The sequence below is a fragment of the Malaclemys terrapin genome, chromosome 5 (genome assembly GCF_027887155.1).
Source record: "Malaclemys terrapin pileata isolate rMalTer1 chromosome 5, rMalTer1.hap1, whole genome shotgun sequence".
Classification (NCBI taxonomy): domain Eukaryota; kingdom Metazoa; phylum Chordata; order Testudines; family Emydidae; genus Malaclemys; species Malaclemys terrapin.
Window position 1 is genome coordinate 124,872,122 of NC_071509.1, and position 22,071 is coordinate 124,894,192.

The 22,071-nt window shown below is 40.1% G+C and overlaps 1 protein-coding gene across 4 annotated transcripts in view; it reads left to right on the forward strand.

The window, feature by feature from the left end:
• Positions 1 to 22,071, forward strand: part of BMPR1B (bone morphogenetic protein receptor type 1B) — a 344,071-nt gene that overhangs the window by 19,258 nt on the left and 302,742 nt on the right. Inside the window, exon 1 of one of the 4 annotated variants that reach the window (XM_054030454.1) lies at positions 21,722 to 21,737. The exons of the other annotated variants lie outside the window; for them this stretch is intronic. The gene's annotated coding sequence lies outside the window, so the exon portion shown is untranslated. Of the gene's footprint in view, positions 1 to 21,721; positions 21,738 to 22,071 lie in introns of those variants that run through there. 4 annotated transcript variants of the gene reach the window in all.

Genomic DNA, 22,071 nt, shown 5'->3' on the forward strand with positions numbered 1-22,071 from the left:
GTCAGAAAACCCTGTTTAGCAGCTGCTAAATACAGAGTCTCTGCTTTCAAGAACCTGTGCATAGTGTATATTGATACTAATGGGAGTAATGCATGAGTATCAAAAGGAAAATTGACTGCTATACTTGGTAAATGTTGTTTAATGTTGGTGTGGGCATAAGTGGTCCCATATTGCCCTGAAAGGTGCTTAATTACTTCTTTAGAAGGTGTACCGCTGTTTAGGTTATCCAGCTGTATGATCTTTCTGCAGGGGTTTTCTGTTTTGCTGAGAAAAATATCTATAAAAGGAAAAGATTTTAAGAATGCCTGAGGTGAAAGTGTATCTTGATTTTGTTGTTTTAAGTCTTCATTTAAGAACCCCCTTTAATCTACTGCGACACACTGAAGACATTTATATTGTCGGTGGGTTCTTATTGTTTATATTTATATGATTAAAAACAAATACAGTCTTAAAGGTTGGTTGGTGGGATTTTAATTCTGTTTGACAGTCCCGAAATTTGACTACTTACTATCCACACCATCACTCACTGCCCTTTTGCCTTACTCAATTTGCAAAGCCCATGTAACTCTTCATAGTACAGAAGTATGCTGTTTGCTTCTTGAATGCTGTGTTTAAAAAAAATATTCATGCCCCTATCACTCCTCAGGCTATCAGCAAATTATTAACACTGTGACCATAACATATTCAGTTCCCCCAGTTGTTGCGAGTGAGTTGTATTGCTCAATGTTGCCACGATAGCAGTCAATTAAAGAGCAGTCAGTTTTGTTTGAAACAAACAAATCTGCCCATTGTGTTTTCAAAAAGTTTGTTTTCTAAGAGGCAATCAGTGACATTAAAAATCACTTCCTCAGAAAGTTTCTGTTTCTGTGGTGGAGGCTTGGCAGTCCGTGAGTATAGGATCATAAGTGAGTCTGAACAGAACTGCCACACTTTTAAGGGTGTCCTCAGAAACACTGTGGAGAAAATACATGTGAGAGAGTTCATCCTCCCACTTCTTCAATGAAGGGCCAGCAAAAACCTGCAATCTACATTTCTGAGGCCTCCAATGAGTTCTCCAGCAAAATCTGGGGAGATTAGACTTGATCAGCCAAGTATTGATCAAGTTAAAAATAAGGGAAGAAATAAAAATATAACAAATAAACCCCGCTCCTAACCCTCTCTTCCAGTTATTAAAGGATTCTTTGTACATTGTAAAGAAAAAAATGGTAATATCTCATTTACTACCCCCTTTTTCAGATAACTTTTTAAGTACCGAAGTTCCCTGCCCATTTATTATTATTGGTATGGAGAATGGGGAATGTAGTAAATTAAATATTTTCCCATTCAGATTTAGAGTTTGAGAATTTCTGTTTCAAAGCTAGTGAATGTATTCATGTACTTAATTCTGAATGTTTGCAAGCAGTCAAAGATGTAATACTAGTGTGAAATGGTATCTCATATAACAAAATACAAGCATCCTACAAACATTTCAATTTTTAATTGTGGTATGTAATTATTAGCTAATATGTCCAGCCCATATACTTGGGTATGATTATTTCTGGTTAATTTTAAATAAAAAGAGAATTTATGAACTTGAAACTCATGTGAAAAGAGGTTTGGTAAGAAATTGTAGTAAAATTCTCCTGAATGCTTCAGAAAAATACTTAACCCAGGACGTATTGTTTGATTTTTCTCACTTTATCTCGTTGGGTCATAATATGGTTCCTATATGTGAAATGCTTGTTTTTGGTTTGCAATTTGTAGAATGCAGGTGATTCTGCCAGGTTTAACTATCAGTGTACCCCTCCACACCCAGCAGTCACTGTGTCCTAAGACTCATTAGAGGGGTTATGCAGCTTACATGAAGAATAGGAAGCCCTCAGCCCACATTTTAAAGCAGTCTTCAGTCCTGTGCAGCAGTAGCATGGTGACGACAAGCCTCCTGTAGCCCACACCTCCACCTCTCCCCCCACGCTTGATGGTATTATTTTCCCCTAAACGTGTTTATGTTCCTATTGGGTTGGAATTTTGCAAAATGTGTTCAATTTGTGTAGATATGTAACAAAATTTGAAGGTTTGGGTTTAGAAAAGCCCATATATCTTAGTGGTTTTTGACCACCTGTGAAACCCACTATTTTAAGATTAATTTGATACAAAGAATTTTTAATTCAGGAAGTATTCAGAAAAAGAGAGAGAGAGATGAAGTGAAGGAAAGAATATGATCCTAAAATAAGTCTTTGCCCAGATGTACTCAAGGGTATATAGTATATGAAAGCACTGGGCCTAATTCTGAACTTACTTACTTTGGCCTCATACTGGGTGATATCCTAGTCCCGAAGACAATGGCAAAACATCCATTGTCTTTCGTGGAGCCCGGGGTTCACTCATGGTCTTCTGTGGAGTTATTCCATTTGTATATTGTTGTAACTAAGTGCAGAAATTGGGACCCATTATATGCAAAAGTTTTACTCTTTCATTACCTCTCATTACTAATTCTGAATGTTGACATTGATTTGGAAAAGGAGAGATTTAAATATATTTAACGTTCCATTCTCTGGGTTACCATAATGGACTTAAGCAGGTTCCTGGGTATGTAACTCCTGGCCAAATTTTTGATAGTTGTTTGTTTTTAAGAAGGGGATGGGGTGAGGAGATATTTGGTCAGATTGTGCCGTGGGCTAGAGTTTGCAGATATTTTTGGAGGGGTGCACCAAATTAAGCAGATGTGATAAATATTCACCCTTTGCACCAATGAGGCCACACTGCTGTGGCATTTTCCCATTCCTAAAGTGACCCTGATTAGAAACTAAATGCTCCACGTAAGGGTAAAGACAATGATGAGAGAAAGGAAAAAACACTTTTTTGGTCCTCTCTGTGTCACAGACTGCTATTGGCATTACTATGTGGCAGCTCCTCACATACTATGCTGCTGTTTTAGTCTTTCAGTGACAGACAAACCCAACATCACTCTTCACACATGTTTTTACTTATTGATTGGCACTTGGCAGATTTAACGGCTGCAGCCCACTACATGAGAACTTTTATAGTGACACTTGCTTGTCAGTGAGAGTGGTAGTGTGGGGAATGTGAACGAGGCAGCTGGTAGACCATGGCTTTGACAAGGGGAGAGGCACTGCAAACCAAAGATTTGATTTATGTTGTAAGGCCAATGTCCTCAGTCCAGAGCCAGCTCAGAAAATTTCTGTCGTCGGTTCTTTTTTCTCTATAAGGTTAATTGGTCTGTGTGTGAATTCCAGTGGAAATAACTGAAGGCTAATGCAGTGTAGTACTGCAGTAATTGCCAAATGTGGATCGTGGATCCAGTAAGTCACAAGGTTTTCAAGTCAAGCTTTCCAGCAATGCTCTGATGAACAAACATGCATGTTTTGGTGCAGACTACCTGTTTCTCAAACTGTCCTATCACACTGCATTCTCCAACTCCATTACAATGATGCACACATTTCAGTGTGTTGGGAAAATGGCACAGTGTTAGACGAAATGCCATAGCAAACAAATATAGTGATGCTAAGTAGAACTATTGTAACAATCGCTTTCTCCTCCCTCCCTTCCATTATCTTAAAATACGAGTGGGACTATTAGAGGTTCCAGTTGTCTCCTACACATTTTCTGGGCTGCTTCCTCCAGCCTCAGGACATTTTTCCTGCTCAAAAGTAGTACCTACATTGTTGCGGTATATGTGGTGTGTTTGCTCCTGCTTTGATAGAACACACTTTTGGCTCCCATTGGAAATCCACGTCACACTGGCTAGTTTCCAAAACACACAGGGCCAGATATCCAGCTGGGCCTAATTTTTGCTGAGTGTAGCTTAGGGAAAGTGGAGGGAGGCAAAAGGGAGCTAGTTACAAGGTAGCTCCCTGATTCTGGAATCAGGTCTGCACCAGCCATCGTCCCTCCATCAGCTAAGGATAGATGGAGCACAGCATGCTCCAGCCTTGTTCCAACATATCCTTTATGCTAGGACTGTAGAGTTAGTGATGTAGGAGCCAGCCCTATGTCTGCTGGGGACCCCTCCTACCAGGGGAAATCTCCAGCAGGTGAGATCCAACTCCTTTGTGTTCTGAGACCTATTCAGTGAGATGACTAGAGAATCAGGTCTATAATTTATAACACTTAAATATTATCCAGAGGTACATCCGTACCTGGAATCCTGAGCAGGTTTTTGCCTATTTGCATTTTAACAAATACCATACCTCTTTCTAAAATCATTAGTATCACACAGGAGGTTTTTTTAAAGTGTATTTAACAAATACATTTTAAAAACCTCTATCAGATACAGTTGAATACATTAATTGGGTGTGTAGCTTAGTGAAATCTTGCATTTTACTGAGTCTCAAAGTAAAAACTGGGGCACCTGTCATAGAGGTTGGGTGTGGAGGGATATAAAGAATTGATTGGTGGGAGGCGTGGGGATATTTTTCTTTTTTTCTTTTTCTTTACTTTGTTTTTCCTCCTCTTGTTCCTTCCTCACCTCTAAGTATTCTTAGTTCTCTCCCTCTAGCTGTATATTTGGGTGAAATATATTAAGGGCCAGATTCTAGTACCCTTCTTCATGTTGTGTAGCTCTTTGCTTCACAGGTAGCCCTAGTGTGGAAAAAAGGCACTAATCAATATGAGTAAAGGTGTCACAATCTGTCCTTAATCTTACAAAACATAAAGATATCCGAATGAGTGATTGATTTATTTTGCACCATAGATTCATTTTTATAAATTCTTGAAGGCAGTATATTTTTTCTATTCTATGTATAAGATATATTTTATTGTGTACTGCAACGTTACACCATGGGTCTAAACATGTTTCTTTGTAATTGTTCTTAGTATTAGGGTTTAAGCGACGTGGGAACTATTTTCTAATACATGTGCCTAAGTAGTGAACCTTTTTGTTAGATGCAGTTATAATTTTCTCCCTTGATAGAATGTGAGACTCTAAAATGTTGTTGTACTTGGCTGCAGACAAAATTAATGCAGTCACTTGGGACTCCCAACATCAACTTTCTGCAATCTGAAGGTATAGTACCACTGATATTTATGTTTACATACTGTCATCCCAGAACTCATTACAAGCAGAAACAGCGAAGACACTTCTTTGGCACCGTATACCAAGTATCGATGCATTTCAGAAGTGTGTGTACATTATGTACTTCAGAATGGCATTTTTCCCCACAGCATAATGTAGCTACCCTCCCTGTGGTATGGAGGTAATGGAGGAGAAGAGGCAGACTTTCAGGGTTTTTTGTTAATTTGATATTTAGATTGAATGAAAAAAACAATTGTTCACTGAGGTTTTTAATAGATTTTAAGTAACTTGTTTTTTTTTAATGTACTGAATTTTTCCCTTTGTACTGTTAACCTTTATAGACTGTTTAGCCTTGAAAGAAATAATGTTTTGTTCATTTCCTTCTATTTTGTGTTCAGTTTAATATGAGCTTAACATGTTTCACCAGCATTTTATGCAGCAGAAAAGAGGATATAATTAGGGTCCAATCCACATTCCATTGATTTCCCTGGGAATTAGACCAAGGGCCAGATTTTCAAAGGTACTTAGATACCTTTGAAATTGTGAAATTTTCAAAAGCACCTGTCTGTGTGTAAATACCTTTAAAAATCTGCCTCCAGCCGAATTTTCTAAATATTTAGTTGAATCCATTTTGAGTCTTTTCATCGGGCGTTGTAGAAATGGAATTTGTCTGAAGTCTTTATATCATATCTTAAGTTGTAATTACTTAGAGGTACACGATCAACTTCCTATCTAGTCAGTTTTTAAAAAGTGAGTTAAAAGTGCAATAGCTTCAGGTATGGCACCAGCTCCTGAATCCCTCTGCTAATATTTGTGGCTTTACAATCCTGTTTCCTGTTTAAAAACACCCTTGCCTCTGTTGCTGTATGAAAGATTCATAAAAACAGGGGAAACTTGCTAATGGTAATGCTAGGTGTTACATGTACTAACAATTGGTAAAATATTTTCAGACAGAAATATGATTGTAGTGTCCTAAAATTACTTCTATTCTTTAGCCTGATCTAAAGACTGACTTGCTTGCTTATACACTTGCTTGCTTCCAAAATGAAAGAGAAATGTTGTGTTGTTGAAAATTGCTATCTTTTAATTACTCAGCATTTTGAATCACAGAAAAAGGTGAATCAAATAATTGTAGTTAGAAATGGAATAGTTATACTGCAAGGATAGGAAAAGATATAAAGTATACTCAATTTCTGAATGAAGTGGACTTTATTGATTTTGTAGGATACAGAGAGTACAGTGAATGCAGTGATACAGTGCTTTGCGGTTATTATTTAGCAGAAAAATACTATGGACATACAGGTAGTAGTAGATGGCAGACCACTAAGAGCTTGGTCTATATTTAAAAGTTATATAGCTGCATTGGTCAGGGGTGTGAAAAATCAACACCCCTGACTCAACATAGCTATGCTGACAAAGCCCCCAGTGTAGATACACTGATGTCCACAGAAGAGGGTTTCTGTTGACATAGCTAATGTTCGGAGAGGTAGTATTCCTACACCAGCAGAAAATTGTCTGTTGGTGTAGGCTGCATCTATGCCAGGGGCTATACCTCATGAGACCAACATAGCCTAAGAAATAGTGGAGATATAACAGTGAAATTAAATCTATTGTACATTGGTCACCCTTCACAAACTTGCCAGTTTTGTTTCAGATCACTTAGATAGCTGCACCTCAGTATTCCCTATACTTCCTATAGGGAACAAAATACGGAAGTGAAGAGATAAAAAATCAACCAATCAATTGTTAATGTGCAGCACATTGTTCTTAGAGCCCTGTTTAACCAAGGATCAAATCAAGTGTTTACTGGGGTCATTCCCTGAAACCACCTAGCTGATAGCTTCCCTCTTTCTTAAGGAGCCATAATCAGTATCTTCTATTCACCCAATGGTCAAACTGCCTGAAGACCGGCTCACAGAACCCCCCAAAAGTCTATCTTCAGGTTTTCCATTACCATCAAATGCTCAAACAGACAAAGATTTTTAGGTGCCTAAATGTGTGGCCAGGTTTCCAAATATCCTAAGCTCCTAAAAGTTCTAATTGATAACCAGGTCATTTATTTAGCTGCCTAAATATGGATTTAAGAACCTAACTTTTGGTGCCCATTTTTGAAAATCTTGGCACACAGTCTGCAATGTCAACCTTCTCTTCTGCAGGGAAGCCTTTGTTTCACTGACTAGCTGAAGTTCTCAGATCTTGTGAATCCATTTCCCTCTGAGTCTGGAAGTAGTGTCCTACCCTTGGCATAGCAGCCAGCTCTCTAAGGTCTGGCTCTACTCCTTTATGTTCAGTTACCTCCTGAATGTTTACTGTCTTCACACTTCAGACAACTGCTGCTGAGAGGGTCCAATTTCAGACCCAGAGCTGGGTTCTTAATTGTGTTGTGGCCCCTCTACACTGCTCTGGCAAAAAAGAGCTATAAGCCAGGGAGAAATGGCCCTCTGGGAATAATCCTTGCATGGGAGTTCCCTGGGTGGATAGAGCTGGTGGAGCAGCTGTGTGCTATGTGTCTCAGCCTGTTGGGTAGCAGGTGTGTTAGAGGCAGATTGGAGAATGTATAGGAGGCAGCTAGATCATGCTGTGCTCCAGCTAGTCTCAGCTATAGAAAGGCCTCTGGGAGACACTGAAGCTGAGCATAAGCTTGCGCAACCTGAGGTAGCACAAACTTGTACCAAAGGTCATCTTTGTCCCACCCTCTATTCCTGCAGTGAGTTCGGCTTGGTTGGTCACAACAGAGAATCTAGCTTTTTGTATACGGGGCAGATCATTAATCCTTTCCTTTCCTGGTCCAACATGAGGTGTTCCCCCATCACTCTCCCTATGTCGAAGCCATGGCTCTTCAAAGGTACCCTCAGATCCTGCTGTTGAGGAGCCAAAGAGCTTGGTTCTTCGTCCCTCACCATAGAAGGCACCTTTGTTGCTAGGAGGAGCAGTAAGTAGCTTAATTTCTCCCCCTCCCCCCACTAAATCATGTAGTGGAAACATCTAGATTTATGCCTGAAGTTATGTCATCATGGTTCTTAGCAACTTTTGGCAGGTTATTCCTGGATCCTTTTAACTTTCCCAAGTGCAATCCAATTCCATGGCTGTACCAGTAGGTCAAGATCCTCCCAGGGCAAGGAGGGTGCCAGAACCAGTTTGCCCAACAGTTAAACCCTGCTCCAATTCTTACCCCATGTGCCACATTGAAAACACTCTCTCCTTCAAGAAAGACAGATCATCAGCTGCTAGTGGCTCGTCAGTCAAGAGTCTAAAACAATCCTCCAACCCTTTCTCAGAATGCAGTGAGGAATAGATCCATTCTAATATTTCATTTAAAAAGCCCAACAATAGAGTTTGTTAAAATACCTGATGTCCTACTGTAAACTTTGATACAGTGGAATCGTTTAATGGTTCCATGTCGATTTTACTCTGACACCTTGTGTCTGTGACCACGGGCAGTTTGCTTGTGGTGGCATTTTGAAAAATGTTCAGTATCAGCCTAACTTTGCTCCCACTGAAGTCAAACTATTGCTCCTACTTGTTTCCAGTAGTGCCCACCATGTGCTCGGTGCTGCACCTGCCGTGAAGAGCAAACAAACGGATGAAAGGTAGAAGTGGGTACAAGGTACTAATTATGATGTGATATTTAATAACACAATTAATTTTTGTTCACATATATTGACTATCTCCAGTTATCTATGTCACCCATGCCATTATTAGTAGGTACCACAGTAGAAGCACCTCACTTTGCCCATTTGTGAAATAGGGTTGGTAAAACCTACAAATCCCTGGGGGAATCTTATAAAGATTTATTATGGGCCTAATAATTTTTGGTCCCGAACGTTAGGTGTATATGTTTATGTACCTATTTAACTCATGATTGGCTGTGTAAATATGGAGTTAGGCACCTAACTTTGGCTGCACAAGTTTGAAAAATAGACCTTGTATTATTATTATTATTACATTGATTTGATGGATTTATAAAATCTCTCCCTTGGGCAAAATTTGCAGGTGAACTTGGTTGCATATGCTTAGCTACATGTAGGGGAGCACAAGCGTATAATTGGCCAAGCAAATGTTAAATGATGTGTGCCAGTTGCCATTTATGTACATAATGTGTATATCTGCATTCTCAAGAAGATGTAGATACACTTCCAGAGGCTGCCTGAAAATATTACCCCATGAATAGCTTTATAAAGCTTTTATGATTAGAGAAAATGCTCTCTTTGAGATAAGATAACAAGGTTTATTTTTCTTTTATAAGTGAAAATGATCATAAACCTTTACATACCTGGAAGTATTTCAAGGTGTTTTGCACTCATTCATTATTCTATTGTAAATATTTTTAGCTAAATACTGCATGCTAAAAATAACTACCCCCACTATTGGCAAAATTTTTACCAGGCATAATTACAGTACTACTCCCAAGCTGATGAAACAGTTACCAATACTGACAGCAACACAATATGTTGTTTACTCCCACATCAATTCACTCACTCCCTAATATAAAAATAAAATGGAAGTATCTGAATAACAATCATAAAATAAATGTAAGTTCACTAGATAACTGACATATTCTCTGACAAGTACATCACAACAAGTCTTACATAATAAGTTTCTGATATCACTTTGAAGCTTGTTCATATGGTTAGACTTAATGCAAACTGAATGAACACTGTTCTCAAGAAAAAGAGTTGCGTCATTTTGTCATAGATATTTCCCCACTTGAGTTTTTTCTTATTTGTGAGGCGGTAACTTGCTCTCAGAAACCTCATTTAATATTGCTGGTTTTCATAGTCACATTGCACTGTCCTCACTAGATTTATATTTCTCTCTTTGTCAAGTCAGGGGATTAACTTGTCACAGGATCAGTTTGTCTTTCTCTCAAGAAATGGCACCATTATCCCAATGTCGTTCTGTTGTTCTTTTTGTATTGTTCATTGCACCATTCTAACTCATCAGTTCCATGTAATGGAATTCGTAGTTTTCAGGAAAAGTTGCTGTAATCACACAGACAGCTCACTTACTGCATCAAAATCTTGCATTCAGATCCCTTCTCCTGCTCTTGTTTTGAACTGCTCACACAATAGAATTACAAATATACTTATAAACCTAACTATGCAATACTGTCCTTGGTATAGATTTCCATTTGCTCATTTTGTGAATCATTATAACAACATAGTGAGGAACCCATACACACATGGAGTTGTGGTGAGAGAAAATGTAAAAGGTTCAGAAGTTTAGTCCAGATAAGCATCTAGAAATTTAGACGCATATCTGAATTTTCCAAACATCATCTTCAGTCTGATAATTGGGTTGGAAAAAGAAGAACAGGAGTACTTGTGGCACCTTAGAGACTAACAAATTTATTAGAGCATAAGCTTTCGTGGACTACAGCCCACTTCTTCGGATGCATATAGGTTGGAAAAGTTACTCTTCTTCACCACCATCTCCTCCTCCTCCTCAATCTCCATCTCACTTGGCACTATAATCACAGTATGCTAAAAACATGGGTAAAGAAGATGCTCCTTATGACAAGAGTGAAAATGTAGAAGTATTAACTTAAACAGCCCCACCAGTGCATTATCAGAGAGCATTGCCACACAGACTGCTACCACTTTAGATACAGAACTAACCACATTAGCTAGCAACCTGAGAGGGCCATTATTCAGAGGAGGGATGGGTTGCTGGTACCATGCATTGGGTCCAGGAGGTGGTTGGAATGAGCTTGGCTGTCACCCCTATACCCCACCCCGAGATGTGGAGGCCTTCTGTCTTTGTCATGTCCCTGAAGTGAGACATGGGCTCTTTGGGCCATATTCTCGGTCCAAAGGGGTTATGTAAGGAGACTGGCCTAGCTTCCCCTCCTCTCCTGGAGTTCCTGCTCTGGGTGGAGGGGCTGCTAGGTTCATATACCGGGGTGGGAGAGCTCAGTCAGTCCTGTCCCATCATGACACTGCTTTCTCCCCCACCATCAGTGCCATAACATCTCTGGCAGCTCCCAGGTGTTTCCAGTCCATTATGTGCAAGCTGCCTCTTTGGCAGCCATATAGGTCTGGCTCTTTAGAATGTTCATAATCAATTATTATTTTGGCATGCTGCTGAAATTTTCCTGAGGAATGCCAACATGAGAAAGGAAGTGGCAATGTATATCAAGTTTCCATTCAGGTTTAGCAGAGTGGTCATTTCATGGTACAAAGAAAAGGCACTTGTCTTGACCAGGGGCTTTCTGCCTGTCGAATTTCAAAGGCCTGCTGCAAACAATGAAGTTATTGGAGTTTCTCCAGTAAAGGTCACAAGATTAGTTGATAATGGAAAATGTTAAGCAACCTAAATATTTCCCCTAGAATATATTTAGATGTTTACTCATTATGGCAGTGATTCTCATGCATATTCACGGACTGCTGTGGTCTTCAGAGCACTTTAAGTATTCCACAAAGCTATTCTGTATTTCTGATGAATATTTGTCAGTCTTCAAGCACTGACACTTCCTGGTACTATGGTTGTAATCCAGTCCAGGAGTCACTTAGCATTTCCCAAACAAACAAAAAATAAACAAACAAAAACCACTCTGCATCTGCATAGTTACTTCACGTCTTTCTTTGGCTTTCATTTCTATGGTGTAAATTCAATTCTGACTTAATTCGTGGACATCCCCAAAACTATGCAGGCAGCAAATATGTAGGACGGCAGAGCCAATCTGCAAACTGAATTGGAGTCATGATTTGTGGTAGACCGCCATGCTAGTGTAGCTGAGTAAAATACGTATTAGGCGCTCTCATGCATGAACAGAGTATCATTTTTGTTTTCACTAGTTTAAATTACAGAAGCAATAAGTAAAGGGGAGTGATGCATAGATTTATATTATTGTGATTTTTGGCTGCATTTTTCTTAAGGCAAATAGAAACTAGTTTTTGCCTATCCTTTCATGTTATTCCTTTTGTAATTTTTTAATCACACTCAGAGGAACAGAACTCTCTGCTTCCTGTCTGAGAGAAAGGAGAAAATGTAACTCCAGGAGACTTAATATTATAATTTAACTCTGGAGCATTTCTGTACAATGTATTCTGGTGTTTGGCATTTGCTAGTGTTCTGTTTGGGGCAACTATATGAAATGGTGCATGTATAATGTCAGCTTTCTTGGAAAGAGGGGGAAGCACACTGGCTGGCAAGAAGGGCTTGGTGGTCCTTACTTCTCAAATATCATTCTTGGGTGCTGCTTTGTTGGTGAAAACTGTGGGACAAGCATTAGAGAAGATATGCAACCCCATCCAGAGATTGCCTTTTAGTGCAAGTTTCTAGTAGAGCTGTGGCATTGTCTGGAGAAGAAGACACGTGACTTGAGCATGTCACTGAGATGATTCACAAGTGGAGGTGTCTGTAGAGTATTGAAAGGTACCAAGTGAAAAATCTGAAGCAAATTCCAGGAGATGTTGATTGAACCCTGAGAGTCAGCACTCTGAAGATCGATGTGCATGACTCTTATTGCGCTGGACAATACGTTTGGTACCATAGAGAGTGCTTGGGTTCTCTGTTACAGATTTCCCAACTCAAATCAACAGTAGGGGAAAATCTGTCCATGTCTAAACATAAAGGCTGGAGAAACTGTTAGAAAAAGTTGTTGTGAAAGGAGCAGTGATTCATCAATCTATGGATCAAGTAAGCGTGTCCCACATGTTGAGAGGGATGCGTTGATGATTAACTGATGATGCTGAGACGTCATATGAGGGAACAACTGAGGAATCCCTCTAACTCCACACAATGGAAGAGTGGTCAGGGAAGAGGAGGAGAAGCGGGCAATCAAAGATGTTTGTCAGGCATGAATCGTTTAAGCCAGTCAGAACATTACCCATGCAACCACCTAGGTCATTAGAATGAGTTCCAAGGTGGAATTATCATAGTTGGTATAGAAATTGACTGGTCAGGTTTCTGCACTGCCAGATATCTGTCACCTCCCCTAAGCCTTCAAGGTAAAGAGAACTACAACTTTGTGAAAACCACGAAGAAACCATTTAATGTCTTTCCCCTTTGAGAGCAAAAAGGGAAAAGATGGTCTTTCTTCTGTTATTAGTGTGGCCAAGGTGATCCTTAACCCAGAAGGTTTAACCCCCACCCCTTTTGGAATGTGTTAGGGTCTTCACACCCACGACACAGCCCATTCCAGTCCTGCGGGTCTAATCCTGCGGCGTCAGCTCCACCCAGGTTTAAAATCTCCTGTGGGAAACTGTATACAGAGCCCACCTGACTTGCCAACAGAACTGAGAGATAACATTTGGATTTCCCTACGCAACCAGAGCCCAGATAAAGGGCCCTCTACCTGTATCTCACATTTAGGGTGATCTGCTTTTCCCAGGTTATATCTTTCACAATTTATCCCATCCTTACATAAATATTTTTACATGCGTCATTTAATATAATTTCCAGAAACAACACTAACAAACTGCAAATGATACAGTAAAGAACACCATAGAGAAAGGGCTCCAGGGTTAGATTATACTATGTAAATTAAGCCTGCTAGAGCTAGCTTTTCCTCTTCTCTAATGGGAAGCAGTTCTGTCCCTCTAAGCTTTCTAGCTCTGAGGCGTACATACTGTTGGTTGCTTGGCTTAAAGAAAGAGATTTAAAGAAATCTCTTCTGTATTCTTTGCCTTCTTTGAACACTTTCTTTTGAAAAACAAGCTAGAGATTATCTCCCTTCCTAGTTTATGTTCACTACCTTGTTTACAATGATCTGTTCTGTTCTCTCCCCTTTGTTGTTCTTCATCTCCTGACACTTCCTTTTTTTCTTGTTGCTCACTCTTCACTTTCTCTTTTCCCATTCCGGTGCTGGTATTCTCGCTGAAGAAAAGTGATCTAGTCATTCTTTTACATATGATAGAATAATCATGTAACTTGGACAACAGACAGATTTGAACACCCTTTCACAAACTCTTGGGGGGGATCATTTAAAAAATACATTTTATTCATTGCAGCTGGGATTTTCAAAGGGATCTAAGATAGACAGGTACCCAACTTTTCTTGAAAGTCAATAGGAATTGGGTGCCCAACTCTCTTATGCCCCTTGAAAATCCTAGCCTTTGGTTGTTGGTGATTAAGGTCCTCATTTTCAAGATTCAGAGTCCCTCTTGCCAGGTTATAAGAACCCTCAGTTCCATTAAGTTCAATGGCAACTGAAGTTGATCGCAGTTTTGAATAATAGAGCCCTTTGAGGCTCTGTGTACAATCAGTCTTCAAATGAGGGCAACTAAGTTAGGACAACCAATTCTACAACAGGGGGCATGTGACAGCCCTTTGGTGCCTCATATAGTTACTTGATCAACTAAGTGTGGAATTGGGAGCCCATAAATTGAGATGCAGGGCTGCTAGGCACCCCTGAAAATCAGGCCACTGTAGTAGTTAATACTTTATAATTCTGTGTTTACAGAAACCTTTCACGGCTTTCTTTTGTTCTTTCTTTTATTCTTTCTCTTGTGATAAGTTGCATGCACCATTGTTTGTCTTCTAAGATTTAAATTTACTGATGCGCAGAATCTCAGAGAAAACAGCACAATAATTGTATTTTAACCTACTAAATTAAAAACATGCATTTGGTTATTGGCTTTCCTCAGAAATCTTGGAAAAGACCTGGTAAAGGTTCTTTAAAAGTCTGTATTATTCACTTGACTATTAACTTTACCAAAGGAGCTATAAAAAACAGAAGCCAACTCACAGTAAAAAATAACGTGTACTTCCCAGAAATTTAAAATCTATGGGTGAGTAGTCATTTGGCAGACAAGCTATAATTTCTCCTTTTGCATTTTCTATTAGGGAGATTTAATCTGTTACTAACTAACATTTATTTAATATTGAGTTGTGAAACTTGAAACCTCTAGATGCAAGATAATCTGTGAAGTTATTTCTCTCCTATTTCTCTACTCCAGTCCATCCAAAACGCTGTTGCCAAGATCATCTTCCCTTCCTACTGTTTACCTCCTCCTACAATCTCTGGCTTCCCTTCCTTTTTTGTAAAGGTCAAGTTTCTCATTCAAAAGCACCTTGTAACTTCAATCCTTATATGTATTTTTCTGTCATCTCTTCCTCTGACCCTTCCAACTTCATAGACTCATCTCATATCCCTCTCTTGACCATTTCCTTTTTTTCCATCCAGTCCAGATTTCATATCTTTTTGTGTGTGTGTCATCACCCTTTATGTAGGAACCAATTACTTTGCACCTTATTCCTTTTCAGAGTATTTATGAAAATCTCCCTTTTCTGCCAAGTAGTTAAAGAATCTTTGTAAAAAAGACCACTCGCTTCTGTATTGTACCTGCTCATGCCTTTACATTGTGTGCTTTATGGGAGGGTCTTTGTTTTAGTCCATCTAGCATGCTGTATATACCCATTTTCATCTTGTCTATCAGGAAACCAATGACTCAGTGGGAGTGTTCCATGATGATTTGATGCTGCTGGTAATGGCACTTACTGTGGGAAGTTCTGCTGTTAGCATTGCGTAGTTAGATCTCAGTGATAACTCTAGCAGGATTGGGAGAGGGAGAAAGCCCAATACTGTAAGGGGTTTGAGGTTTGGATGTGTATAGAGTGGGGCACCCCTGGTTATACCTCTTAACAGTTTATCCATAGTTCTGCCACAGAGTTGTCTACAATGTTCAGGCATGAAGTGCTACTGTCAAGCATCATCCTGTCTAGAAACATTCTGTTTGGGCAGCGGGTGTTGCTGGCACTCCTTCCATTTCCCAAAGCTAGGGACCAGATTATGGCTGGCCTCCTGCGTAGGTGAGTTACAGGTGACTTAATATACTGTAGTCATTGCATTGCAGGACCACTCAAACTGCAGCCCTCTGAGACAAAAATAAGTGAAGAAATAAAAAGGCCACTGTGACATTATTGACATGAACTGTGACCATATAGATCATTGTTTCAACCAGAGTCCTGTGGTTGCACTAGGTCTTGTACAGAGGAGGTCAAGTGGGCTGTCTATGGAAAGGTGGTAGTTTGCTGGTTATGATTATGCTGTCTGTATGTGTGTATCATTTTTGTATTTGAAGTTATGATTTTTGGCTATGTACTTGTGTCTCAATGTGTTTAATTCTAAGTAGCCTTGGTGAAGCATTTGGTCAGCTTCTTGAGAAAGGACTATTGTCAGAAAGTGCCCAATCAAGAAAAACTTAATTGACAGTGGACTTTGGGAGATGCCAATCCACATTTGAGTTTTCCTGGGAACGTTCAAACTAACATGTAAACAATGGTGTTGGCCTGCAAAAAGCTGCCTTATTCATGGACATGTGACTTGCCTGGTGGCTACAAACTCCATCTTGTTGCTGTGACTTTGCACAGAAGAACAAAGGGGTTTCTGCCCACAAGAGCGAGAATATAAAAGACCCTGGAAGCCTCTCCATTTTGTCTTCAGCTGGCTCAAGAGATAGTCCCTCCACCCCAAAGAGATGCCTGAAAGAAACTGGAACGAAGGACAGTAACTACGGGGGTGTGAATGATTGCTGGACCCAGACTAGGAAGGAGTCCAGTCACTGAAAGAAGCTTATTGGAACATCTCTGGGGGTGAGATTTCATCTGTAATCAGTTTCTTACTGTATTAGGCTTAGACTTGCGTGTTTTGTTCTATTTTGCTTGGTAACTTACTTTGTTCTGTCAGTTATTACTTGGAACCACTTAAATCCTACTTTTTATACTTAATATAATCACTTTTGCTTATTAATTAACCCAGAGTAAGTAATTAATACCTGGGAGAGCAAACAGCTGTGCATATCTCTTTATCAGTGTTATAGGGGGCGACAATTTGAGTTTACCCTGTATAAACTTTATACAGAGTAAAAAGGATTTATTTGGGGTTTGGATCCCATTGAGAGCTGAGTGTCTGGGTACTAGAGACAGAAGTACTTCTTAAGCTGTTTTCAGTTAAGCCTGGAGCTTTGTGGCGTGTGGTTCAGACCCTCTGTCTGTGTTAGAGCAGACTGGCATGTCTGGCTCAACAAGGCAGGGTTCTGGAGGCCCAGCCTGGCAGAGAAAACGGGCTCAGAGGTAGCCTCAGCACATCAGGTGACAGTCCCAAGGGGGTCTCTGTGACCGAACCCGTCACAGCCACTCTTCTGTACCTTGTGTAGGTAAGGGCAGACTGTGAAAATGTGCGGCTGCATATCCCAACATTCTTTGCTGTCCACTGATTGTCCCCTGTTTGCTGATTGTGCAACGTGTGATCTTTCCTGTTATGCCCAGATCACACATTATTACGTTGGTTGGGAGCCAGTGAGGAAGCTTGCTGCCACATCACTGCACAGCTGGTTCAGCTGTGGCTGTCCCTCTCTGCTAATGTGGGAAGGCCTTGCCAAATAACAGTGTGCCAATGTGTTGACCTGAAGGTCTTAGTCATCTTATTACAGAGGAGGTGGAAAAGTCACCGGCATGTAGCCATTTTAACAGAACTCTCTGTGCTATGACAGTATTGAAGAAATCCTCTTACTGCCTCTCAAGCCCTTGTAGCTGTGTTTCTGGTAAGGCGCCCCTGGTGAGGCTTAATTACAAGATTTATAAAATGTGGACTGGAATTAAAGCAGAAGTGTTTCCAAACTGACCACAAATATTGTCTTCTCTAGAAGAGGTAGGTGGTATAGTAATAATGACAGCTGTATTCCCCCCATATCAGTTTATAGAGGCTTACTTGAGAGCAGGAAAACCTCCCATTGTATGGACTCAAATTAACACTGAGGGCAAGACTGGTAGCTGGGGGTAAATTGACTTTAATGGTGTAATACTAATTTATACCAACTAAGAATCATGTCCTAAATGTACACCAGCCTCTTTCTCAGCTGGTGTTTGTCAATATCTCACTTACCATAAAGTGAGAGTCAGGCCCACAAGTCTGTATGGCTTCAATCAAACTAAAGGGAGCATAGTGTGATAAGGGAGGAGCTGGTCTGTACTCGTTTCTGAATACTGTATGTTGAACTGGTTATTGGGATGCCAACTGTCTGAAAGATTGGTTTAGTTTAATAGGAGGTTGTAAGAAAAAGAACCAGTGGCTCAAGATAAGCCATACCCCTGGGTAAAAGCTGGAGGGTTGAGGTGGGACAATGGGAGAGCCATTGGTACTGAGGATTCTGGCTCAACCTCCTGCTGCGCCTACAAGACTGGATTTGTCCACAGCGTCAAAAGCCCAGAAACTGACTATAAGAAAGGGATTCTGACTGGCTTGTAAAGGAATCCCTCACTTCCCAGAGGGTAAGTAGTTATTGAGGAGCTGTTTGGGGAAACCAAACTGACACAGAAACTTGCTGTGGTGTCTGAAGAAGGTAAGTCTGTGTAGGCCATCATCATGGGGGGGAGGGGAGGGCTTTACCTAAGATAGACATGAGTATAGACTGTGGATGTTGTAATTTTTTTCTCTAAGTGCTTTGTTCTGACTTAAAATGCATAATACTTTGGTTTTAAGAAAATTGGCCACTATATTCGCTACTGGTCACAGACGCTGAAGGGAAGAACTGCAGGTGCTAAGCCCAGTCGGACCTGCTGGATAAGCATGGTTGAAGCACAAGAGGCTGTAGCACAAGGCCTGGACTAAGAATGGAAGAATTCTCTCCCAGGAGAGGTAAAGGCAAAAGGCCTGACTTTGGGGAGGGAGGAGCGGGAGGTGCACTCAGAGAGACCAGAAAGGGAACAGAAGTGCAGCTGGCCCTCTAACTGTGATTTTTGGGGAAAATATTATAGTATATTTATCTTCTTGTGACACAAATCCAGCTTTGTACATATATGTTTGTGGACTTGGGTGGCAACAGGGACAGACCCCTGCTTCATGGAGGGCCATTTCCATACATGGATAAGGTGGGCACAATCTGGCCCAATGTTCTTTGGATGAATAGGTGATTTCACTTTCCAGGGCAGTCCATAATGGACTGCTTACCAGAACTAAAATAACTATATTTTAAGGGAAATTTGCATGCTGGTTATATGCAGCCTAAAGGCTCCTGGCAAATTAACAATGTTTTGACCCTTCTTTATAGAGACCAAGGTAGCTCCTAGTTTATTGAGTTTCACCTCTGCTTTAAAAGGTGTACCTATTAAGAGAAAATATACGTAATTCCTATTAAATGTATGAGTAATTCTTCCTATAATTTTGGCAGAAATTATTGTACTAAATCATTCCAACTACAAGAAGTTTACTGAAAGGTTGTTTTAGGAGGTTGGAATTTTATCCCTATGGATAAAAACTCTATGTTAGGTGTTGGCCTTGGATAGTCATTCTAAACATTTCCCATTACAGGAAAAATGGTAGGTGGTGGGATTAATTTGAACTTTCACTCTCCCTCTGAGTAATACTACTTCGTTTATTCTCAGTCCAAGGTTTAATGGACTTTACAGTACTGGGTCAATTCCCTATGTGGATCACTGTGAACATCAGCTTTGGTCAATGCCATAAGCACCACTTCGTGGTCTTTAATGGAGTGTATCTTTTACCCCTCTTATTTAATGTATTATTAAAACTGCTGGCATGGATGCTCTTTAATAATCCAGACCTACAAGCATATAGACTGGCAGGGGGAAAATCACAAATTGCTTTTAGTACTTAGATGGTTGACAACGTGTAGTGCTTAGATGGTTTAGAGCTGAAAACATAGTAGATATTGTATTAGCCAAATTGGACAGTTTTAATATAACCGTTTATAGCAAATTTGTCCAAATAATTAAGCATAGGTTACTTGACAGTTATAAAGTGCTTGTAGTTTATTCTGTCCTACTGTTTTGTGCTTGCTGTACCACAGTGTCATATGATTTGACTGTTTGAGGGACCACGAGTTTAAGTAGGTTACTCTTCAAATGCATATTAAAGTTGGTGTGATCTGGTCTCAGTCTGATGTCCTGTGGAAGTTCAACGAGCACATATCTTTCACTAAGACTGTCCTATTCCCCAGTTATCTTGAGATGAACTTGAGGTTTTCTCACTCCAATAATCTCCCTGACCATGGCCAGTTTGTGGGAGAGAGGAAAGAGGGTCTAAAGAGCTAATTGAGTCTTACCTTGGTTCAGGCGTTTCTTTGGCACTTCCCAGAATGTAGGTGTGGCAGACCAACTGCTACACCTCTGAGGATATGTCTCCACTGCATCTGAGAGGGAGCTTCCCAGCTGGATCCAGAGCTAGTGGTTCCTGCTACTGTACTAAAAATACCTGTGTAGATGTTGCTTTGACATTGTGACTCCAAGTGGAGTTTGGGCTCCCAAGCTGTGTGCACGCGTGTGGAGAGCTCGAGTTGCAGCCCATGTCAGGATATCAAAGGAATGTCTACACAGTTATTTTTAGCGTGCTTGCACAAGACCTGCTACCACAAGTATGATGTTCTGGGCTGGGAGGCTTGCTCACCGATGCAGTGTAGACACATTCTTAGGGGATGCTGCTTACTCCTCCACTGAGCCAGTGAGGCTTTCCATGGGCTGCAGTTCTGCCTTACTCAGTCTGCATGGAAAGGAAGGTTCCTTCCACCCTCCATTGCACAGCTGTGTGAGGGCAAGCAAATTCTAGCTTCATGAAAAAAATAGTTACTATTTATATCACTTACATAGAGTCACACCATTGTGTGTGTGGGGAATATTGATTTCATTTTAGACACTGAGAAGAAATTTTAAAATAAGGCGAAGTTAGTAGTCCATGTTTAGGTAAAACTGAAATGGCCAGTCCATATTTTGTGAATCTTAGCCAAAATCCAAGAGACAAAATTTGTTCTCAAACATGGGAAATTTCAGTCTGACAAGAATAGTTTGCCATAGTTATGACTTAGTAAACTATGGTTTTTGTTTGTTTGTTGAAAAACATGTTCCAATCTTAGCTAGAGCGTTGTTAGTGTAATGTTGGCAATGACGTAAAATATATTCTGAGGAGGGAGGCATGTGGCTTGATTCTGAACTCTTTTACACATCAGTATTATAATGGAATCATACCAGTGTAAAACTAATGTAAATAGAGTGGAGAAATAGATAATGGTTTGTATCTCCATATCCCAGGTGTTTTTAAGCTGTGAGTATGCGTATGATGGAGAGGATGTAGATGCTGTGTTTTATGTGAATCAAACCCTTTATAGTGTAGTCTTGCATATTGTGCCATGAGCAAAATTACAGGAAATGCCTTCCATCATAGTTCTCCTCTGAAAAATGAAATATGAGAAGATTTCAGATACTTCTTTTTGTTCATAAATATTAGCTTACAAATCTTAATTAAGATTTGCTAAATCTATTTTTATTTTTGTAAGTGGTACAGAACAGATCTGAAGAACTACAGGTTTTGTATTTTTTCATTAAAAAAATCTTTGCCGTAAGACATTAAATATGCTGCCAGCAATCCTTTATTTGTGATAAGGGATTTAAGGTAAAACTAGCTTGTACAGGTTTAACAGGTTTCTATTTTTCTTGCTTAAGGTATGCATTTCCAAAACACTAATACTTAACTAGTTTCCACAGCTCAAAGATATTCTAGAACTTACATCAGGAGTTGCTACAGTAACTAGGCACACAACACTATTGTAGAGTTCTAGAGTAGGGAAGAGGGCTTACGACAAAGATAACCTGTTATTCATTTGGAGGTGGACTACAGCTCAGTAGAGTTGGGTTTTTCCTTCAGATCAGAGAGGGTGGACTGTGCTTTCCTGTGGAATCCCAATGAAATTAAAGTATCTTGGACAAGACCTGTTGTGAAGACTAATTGTAAAAAAGTTCAGGTTACCAAAGGCACAAACATCTGCATGTAAGTACTGAACAAGGTGTTTTTTTTTCTAATTACAGTAGTTAGAATTAGGATAATATTTGTATATTTCACTTGCAGATATTTATTTTCTTTCTTTTATACACTGCTTGCACAAATGACAAGAGACATGTATTATATGTTTCTTATTCAGCTGGAGTGTTGCATGTAAATGAAGAGAACCACTGTGAGGTTTCCTGGGGGTGCCCAGAGTTGTGAGGCACCTTGCTACCACCTGTCCTTAGTGTGAGGAAGCCTTGTCTCTGCCTGCCGTGGGCCAGCTCCACAACCCCACTGGCACTGGCAACACAAGCACTCCTCGCTTGGCCTCACAGGC